Below are 8,277 nucleotides of genomic sequence, written 5' to 3' on the forward strand. Positions count from 1 at the left end.
GCTCTTCCTGGTCCGGTGGTCAGCGACGCTGGCGTCTGGAACAGGGAAAGATCGTCAAAGCCGAAACAGTTAGCTTTCGACTATATCGAGCTAAACTGTGAATTCCCGACTCCAAGTCTCGACGACGAGCCTGTGCGGAGAGGAGAGCGTACCTTGCCGTAACGCTAAGGTAGTGCAGTGGACTGTATTACCGACGATTTCTTCAGCGCGAAGATTCTGTCGGCAAGTATACAGAGAGAAGGGATCCTCCTTTTCTCTGTGTAACCTGCCTTCCAAGAAGGCTTACCGCTGAGATTCGCGAGCTCGAAACACACTATAACTAGCAACTGCTAGTCTTGGTGGCTGATAATGGCCAGAGGTTCTAGCACTAACCATTCACCATAACGTGTGCTTCTATTCGTCACACGTGGGCTACTGCTAAACGGGTGGCAGGTCGCGGATAACGTAAAGGTGCTGCACTTACGTTAACCCTCTCTGTTTTATTGCCAATTATCAAGGCTCAACCAAGCAGTGGTCTATGGTTGCTCCTCGGACGAATAGCAAACTCGGGGAATCGGGGTAACCACCGATTCCAAGAGTACAGTTAATCGCCTGAAATAATGCGTCACTGGACACTCAATGCTTTATCGCACGTATCCCACGTGATAATCGAGTCAAGCAAATGTACGAGTTGCAGTGAACAGACACAGCGCAGAAGGCGTCGCGAGCCAAGGAATCTGGTGTCCAAATTTCTTAACTCGGATGACTTCCATATTCGCTGAAACCTTGCGATCTATCGAGCAATCGGTGCAAGACTGACTCTGACTCCAATCGTGATCCTCCTTTCTTCGGAATGGTGGAGACTTTCTCAGGATTTTCTGTGATCTCAGCCTCGTGGACAATGACCTCCGAGCTCTCCTCCAACCTCTCCTCCTTCTAGAGCCTCCTTGGAAGGGCAGCGTCCCGGAACCATCCTATAGCTCAAATTCAGCAGATTTCTTTGCGGACCCTCTGGTCCTCCGCGGAGACGGTAACTCCCTTGACTCTGAGGGTGAATAACTCCTTCTCTATCTGGTACTTGTACGTCGCCTGGACCCGGAACTGCGCAGCCTGGGGATGGGGACGGCTGACGGTGGTTTTACTAGCCATGACCGTGCCACTTTTCTCGTTACTGCCCGCATTTCTTGTTCATCTCATTACTAGCTTCTCTTAATATTTTATTCCCTGAATCTGGACAATCAGCTGTTCGACGACTCTTTTTTCCATAGCGAAAGCATACGTCAGGGTCAAAACACTTTGATTTATCCCTCGCTCCCTCTTGACCTACAAATTTCCTTTATTCTTAATTTCGCTTGTATCTTTACACAGCTTTGTTGAAAGTACTTTAAAATATCGTGTCAACTTTAGGATTGTTTTCCTTTTTACAGTGGTCAGATTTAACCGGATATGTTCATTGTGGATATCAAATACAACTAATTTAACTATTTTTTCCTCACGAATATTCAAATCAAACCTATTTAATTTCTTTATTTTCTCAAAGCAGTACGATTGTAAACTCTTACCCGGTCTACTTTTACACAATACGGCTGTTTCCATCAACTTCCCGTAATTCTTTTCTCCGAAGAATTGTCGCATTATCGCTTCTGAAAATTCAGTCCAAATCATTGAAAAGCTTTTCAATCCTTCGTACCATTTTCTCGCTATGCCTTGCAATTTAATCGCAGCGAAGAAAATTTTGTCCGTATCACTCCAAATAAATACTATAGCAAATTCATCGATCTTTTTCAGTCATTCCACCACCGATAGATCTCTGTTTTCAGGATCAAATTTCAGTATAACGTTTTCGTTCTTATAACTCCCGACCTATTTCGAACCTGATCTGATAGCATCTGTTAAAGCCAATATCAATAGTGCAAAATCAGATTCATCCGCCGTTGTTGTACCAATACCCAAAATTCCACTCATTCTTTCCCACGGTCGGTGTTCCTTCGATCAGCTCCCACTCGATATTTCTTCATGTCTTGGAACTGCATCTTGACACGTATCCTGACCCTACCAGTTCCTGGAACGACACCAATAGCGACAACTCGATTCCTCAGTTCGTCTTCGATTCTGTTCTTCCGATACTCTACGTCGATTTCCCAGAGAAGACGGCAATCTCGACCGCCTACCATTTCGGTACGTCTCTCTCAACCGTTCACCACGATCATGGCTTCTCGGTGCTTGCGCCATTGTATAATCACTTATTAATCGACGCTTTCGAACCACGTGGCCGACCAAAACCACATGGTCTGGTATACTATTAGCTATAACAAAGGCTATTTGCTACGTTCGCTTTCAGTAATCTATTTTTTAAAAGTAATTTTAAGATTCAAATCAGTTTATGTTTGAAATATTGTCGAAAAAAACAAAATTTTTTGACTAAGTCAATAACGTTGAGAGTTACGCGAAAATGATAACAGATCTCTAGAGCCCCGTTTACCTGGGACAAAAACATACATTGGATATTAGATCTGCTCTTATACTTCGTCAATGCTGTAGATAATACTGTTCCTGTAACGAAAGCTATAACAGCAGATACTGATCTGGCAATCTCGTGTTACGAGACGCGAGAAGCCGGTGAGGATAGATATATTTTCAAAGAATATAGTGGTTGAAGTGTTAGTTGGTACAACAAACGAAACTGATACGAGGTCAGTAAGCTGATGGGATTATTGTAGACGAGGACGAACCTGATGCGAAATCAGGAAGTCTCTAGGATCAGTTTCACAGACAAACTCAAAATAAATTAAAGGGTTGGTAACCTGATGAGGAGGTTGGCAAGTTCAAACAGACGAACCTGATACAAAATCAGGCTGCTATAAGGAGATTAAATAATATACAGACGAACCTGGTGTTACAAGTAGCTGTAGGATGCAGATGAATCTGATGTAAAACCGGATAACTGCTGGATAGGTTAACTTTCGCGGATGAACTCAAATAAATCGAGGAGCCACTAGGTGGGAAGTTTTCGTTGGAAGTAAGGACATGCAGCATGCATTAATAAGCCTCGTACCTTATTAATTATTAATTGATACAACTGGAACGGCTAAGCTGTATCGTGGAGGATCTGTCAATTTCGAATGGAATCGCTTAAGGTAATTGCAGATTTGAAAACAAACTAGTAAAATTGCAATGAATACTGTCATATATTCTAAAATCAGTCTTTACCTACAAGTGTATAGTGTAGTGTTGTCGTTTAAAGTGTATGATTCGAATGCTCGATGTTAACGCACTACTATGCGAGGATTTACAGAATGCTCCTAATGAAATTCTTGTGATGATTTAAACAGACATCAGCTAGTCATTATGTGTGTTCCGTAATAAAATGCATGGCGGTCGCAGGACTCTGACATCGAAGCAACTAAAGAATGAGGACACAATTGATGTATTTTCCCCTCACTGACGAGTTTGTCTGTACGAGACTTCCGTTGACCAAATCTTTAACGTCGAAAAGCTTTGCTCAATTTGTATTTTTACGACGGGAACTTCCATATTTCCGCTGTTCCAATGCATCGAAAGGTCTGTAGGGACGATCGCGACGCAACCTCGCAGCCTTCACTCCAGGGTGCCGATGGCTCCTTCGAACTTGCAAGGCAATATCTGTGATCATAAACGGCCAGACCTGCGAGACACTCGTTACCGTCTCCTACACTAATCCGATATGCCTTTGCTTTCCTCCATGAATTTATCTGCGACTTGAAAAAGAGACTACCACCTTCACAAAAAGAGTCTGACCCAGAAAAACCCTCCCTTGTTCATGCCAACTGACAAATCGAGTTTGACTATTTTGACGAAGTGACACCACCAAGAAGTCGCACCTAGAACGATACAAGGGCAGGAGAAAAGAGACTTCGGAAAATATCATCGGTATCGGTATTTCAGCCGCTGAAGGATACAACCTTTTCTTTTTCTTTACCGCGGAGTGCAAAGGCAATGCGGAAGCTGCGGAACGGATGTACCGCGCAAAGTACCTAAACCGACTGCCACATTTCAGGGCCAAATTGTTTTTAAACGTAGGAACGATCTCATTCTACGACCGTGAGGTTTTTAATTCGGTGCGTTTCGCGGTTGTCAATGGTTAGGAGGTTAAGTACTCTTTTAATGAAGTGATCAGTACTAATGACGGCAAAATGTTATAAACATAAGGTGTACTTCTGTAGCGCTGTATACCTGCGATCAGCAGGTTCTACGCTACCACTGCTTTATTCCTCAACGACTGGGATCGGCAGCGTGACTCAGTGGAGCAAGTGTTCAAGCAGCATGTGAATTTTTTTCTCTTGTTTTTTATTTCTTACAACTTGGGTAATTAATCTAAAAATCTGAAAAAATTCCACAATTTATGTCGTCATAGCTAACGTGTCCCTGATTTTTTATAATTTTTCATCTAATATCTTAAGAGAAATTGGGCAATGACTTAGAGATTTTGAGTTTCTTGTACAAGGCCCGAGCACGGCGAGAGCAAACGCTACGCGTAGCTTGTCACTGGTCGGCTAAGCACTCGCCATCCGCGTTCTCTGAATGGTCGATGTATTTCGTTAATAACTTGTTAACAAAGTTTCACAGGACATTTTTGTAAACGAAAAAGTTGTTTAGAATCACCCCAGGAATCCCCCCTTAACGGCTCCTGCACTTTGTGTGGGATACCCTATATATAAACCGAAAAATGAATGAGGATTCATTAGAAATTTCTATATAAGGAAATTTCTCACGGTTGGTACACCGTCGTGGTTGCTACCTAGCTTTTTGAATTTGCGCTCCCATTAAAATAAACGTTAAAAAACGATAGTACTAGGACGTTTTTTTTAACAGGCGAAGATCTGAATATTTGGGAGAGTAACGGAAAATATTTTCCGTATGTAACATTCAAAAAATTACGTGGCTACCCTACATCCTTAATTGGTAAACAGGCATCTAAAATATATCAGAAATGTGTCTTTCTTTACTTATACTACTTGCTGCGTCTGACTTGGTAAAATCCAGCCTCACTTGGATGGTTAGAGCTTATGACGTCATTGCTATTGCTGTTACCTACTGCTGCTATAGTGCACTGAAAATGTGCAACTTATGGATTTACTCCTTAGTCCGTGGTGCAACCGCTTCACCTTATTGGTTGTAGCACTTGCAGCACCGAGATAGCTAGAGTACATACATGATGTCATAGCTACTGTCGCAACGCACTGAAAGCAACTGAAAACGTGTTAGGCCAGATTCACACTATCCGTATAAACGGCGTCAGGCTACCTTCTGCGTCGGCGCAGTACGACTACCAGCGGGTGGTCACATGGGGGTTACCATTTAAAACCTATAGGAAAAAATTTGTCGGAGGTTAATCTGCTACTGGATAAACGGTTAGTGTGAGGAGGTTCTTAAACGAAGGATGTTTTCAACGCTGGCAGTACTGGCAATAATAACCAATCGCATCCCGAATGTTGCTGGCAATGCTGTGAAAATGACGTCACACCTATATAGTCTGTTACGAACAATGTGAGACATTTTTGGAGGATAGACTCTAGAGACAATAAAAAAGGTTCATGTGCACATATGCCCAAAAACATCTAGTTTTTTAGTTATATGCTATTTTTTGTTGCGTAAAACACTGGCGCAGAATGTATTAAAAAATAACAAAAAGGTAGGTCACTTTTGGAGAATAGTCATGTGCGCATATGTATGTCCAGAAACGCATAGTTTTTTAGTTGCACTGTTAAGGAAATGTGAAATTCCGGAATGTCAGAAAGCAACTACACACAGTTTATAAGTGGCACACAACAAAATGATACAGATTTATTAATGAACTGATATCGGCTGGTACATCAATACGATACAACACTTGGCGTGAATAAGAATAATGGCGGAACGCCGATAACAAACAGCGCCAACGGGGATCTGCAAAACTATACATTATGGAATTGTGAAATCACGAGATACTAAAGATACTCTAACATACACTCTATTTTATATTGCGTAAAACACTGGACTATTTTTTGCCTGCACGGTGTGCTGTCCTCTTTAAAGTCCCACTAGGTTCAGAGATATACCAGCTCCTTGAATAAGTGATACACATTCATGAATTTTAAAGAAATTGTCACATCATACGTAATATTAAATAGCATATAACTAAAAAACTAACTGTTTCCAGTTGTATGTGTACAGGAATTGTTCTTATTGTTTTCGTGTCTGGAATCTACATACTTTCCAAAACTGTTCCACATTTTTCTTAACACCCAGTATAGGCTCCACGGGCGTGATATCATTTGCATAGCACTGCTAGTCAGTGATGCCAGTATATAATATCAAGTAATATCCGAACACATCCTCAGTTTACAGTCCATGAAATGTATTCAAAGGTGCATCAATTTTTAAAAAGAAAACATGCTTCCTATACCATTTTGAATTTCGACTTTGGTATTCTTTCACGATTCTTTCCCACTTCGGTTCGCGTATCATTCATACCCAAATAAATAAATAACCTCAATAATAAATAAATAACCACCTCAACAAAAAGTTAAAGTTCTTCTATATTTATGATTTCATGAAAAAAATCCTGAGAATAAAGTTGCACTGCCTGAAGATGCGTACGTAACCGCGAAAAGACTTTACGGGCTTGTAGTACTCATCGAAAGAAATAAAATACAGTAGCAGACTAAAGTTTAAGACTACTAGGCTAAAACATTGTCAATGTTTGAATTGCTGTAACTTCATGATAAGAAGTAGTATAACAACCTTTTTATGGCCATTCCAAAGGGTAAATTCCGTAATTTTATAGTTCTAAATTGAATTTCCTTGAAGATAATTTTACACTAGGAAGGGATCAGGAAAGGGAAACTGAGTTTTCTTTAAAAAATTCAAGCGGTTCTAATTTTTGTAAAAAATTTGTTCTGCAATCCAAATTACCATGAATTTGTTGATTGAAGTCTCCATTTTACAATAAACCCCTTATTAGTTGATGTAGGATTTTTAGTTACTGTTTGATTAAAAGTGTTTTATTAATACAATAATACACAAATTACACAAAAACACGCAGGTTGCAAGTCCAATCATATAAGCTCAGTGAGATGAACAAAGATAAGTAGAATGCTGTTTGATTTATATAGTTATAACAATCATAATAAAAATTAATTTTTATCTTACACATTTCAATGTCAGTGATATATATTACTCAAAATGGAATAAAACAACAACAAAAATTTGTAAATCGATTTTTATGGAAGCTAATAGACAGATGACATTTTGGTCATGAAATTCATACTGATTTGTATTGCCAAAGGAATTTTTTAAGAAAACTGTAACTGTTTGAATTTTTATAATCTTTTAAGGAAAAGCCATTTTTACTTTTTCATTTGCTTACTAGTACCCAAACATCTTTAAGAAAATTCAATTTAGAAATGTGTAAGTAGAGGATTTACACTTTAAAATAATTCGAGGAAAGTTATTATTCAACATTTTTTCACGAAGTTACAATAAATAAAAGAACTGACAATATTTTAGCCTAGTAGTCTTAAACTTTTGATCGCTACTGTACCACTAATCACCATAAGCCCAACAGTCAATCCTTTCGATGAAATATTGATTCTTATTATCTACGAATATTCGATACCGTGAGTGAGTTACTCCGCGATGCATTGAATGTAAATAAAGGAATTGATTCAGATGTACGTTTCAGATTGTCAGAATACGATTGTTAAACTAGCATCAACAAAAATTACTTCATAAATATAAACGTAATACAAATTTTCAGTTTTCGTAAAACAAATTTTTAGTGGTTGTAAGCGCAGTATTGAGCCTACTAGATGTAAGCTTTACAATACAGTGGAAGGAAATCACATCGAACATTTACTGTAACAAAGAAAGTATGTACTAAATTTGCATTTATTTACGAAGTAATCTTTGTTGATGCTAGTTTAATAATCGTGTGTAGATAACCATGAAAGTACTTCTAAGCCAATTCCTTTATTTACATTCAATGCATCACGGAGAAACTCACTCGCGGTATCAAATCTTCGTAGATAATAAAACTCAATCCTTCGTCGAAAGGATTGACTTTAGGACCTATACTGATTACGTTTTTCACACTTCCCGGTGAGTACTATAAACTATAAACAATATAATACCTTAAAGTCTTGCACCCTTTTTTTTAACACCCTATATATAGTTACTATCATTCTATCTCGAGGTATTTATGTCGGAAAACTAAACTTTGATAGATTTTCAGATACAAACATCTTGAGACTAAGTAATAGAATCAATGTAGTTAGTATA

The sequence above is a fragment of the Calliopsis andreniformis genome, unplaced genomic scaffold (assembly GCF_051401765.1).
Source record: "Calliopsis andreniformis isolate RMS-2024a unplaced genomic scaffold, iyCalAndr_principal scaffold0022, whole genome shotgun sequence".
In the NCBI taxonomy this organism is placed as follows: domain Eukaryota; kingdom Metazoa; phylum Arthropoda; class Insecta; order Hymenoptera; family Andrenidae; genus Calliopsis; species Calliopsis andreniformis.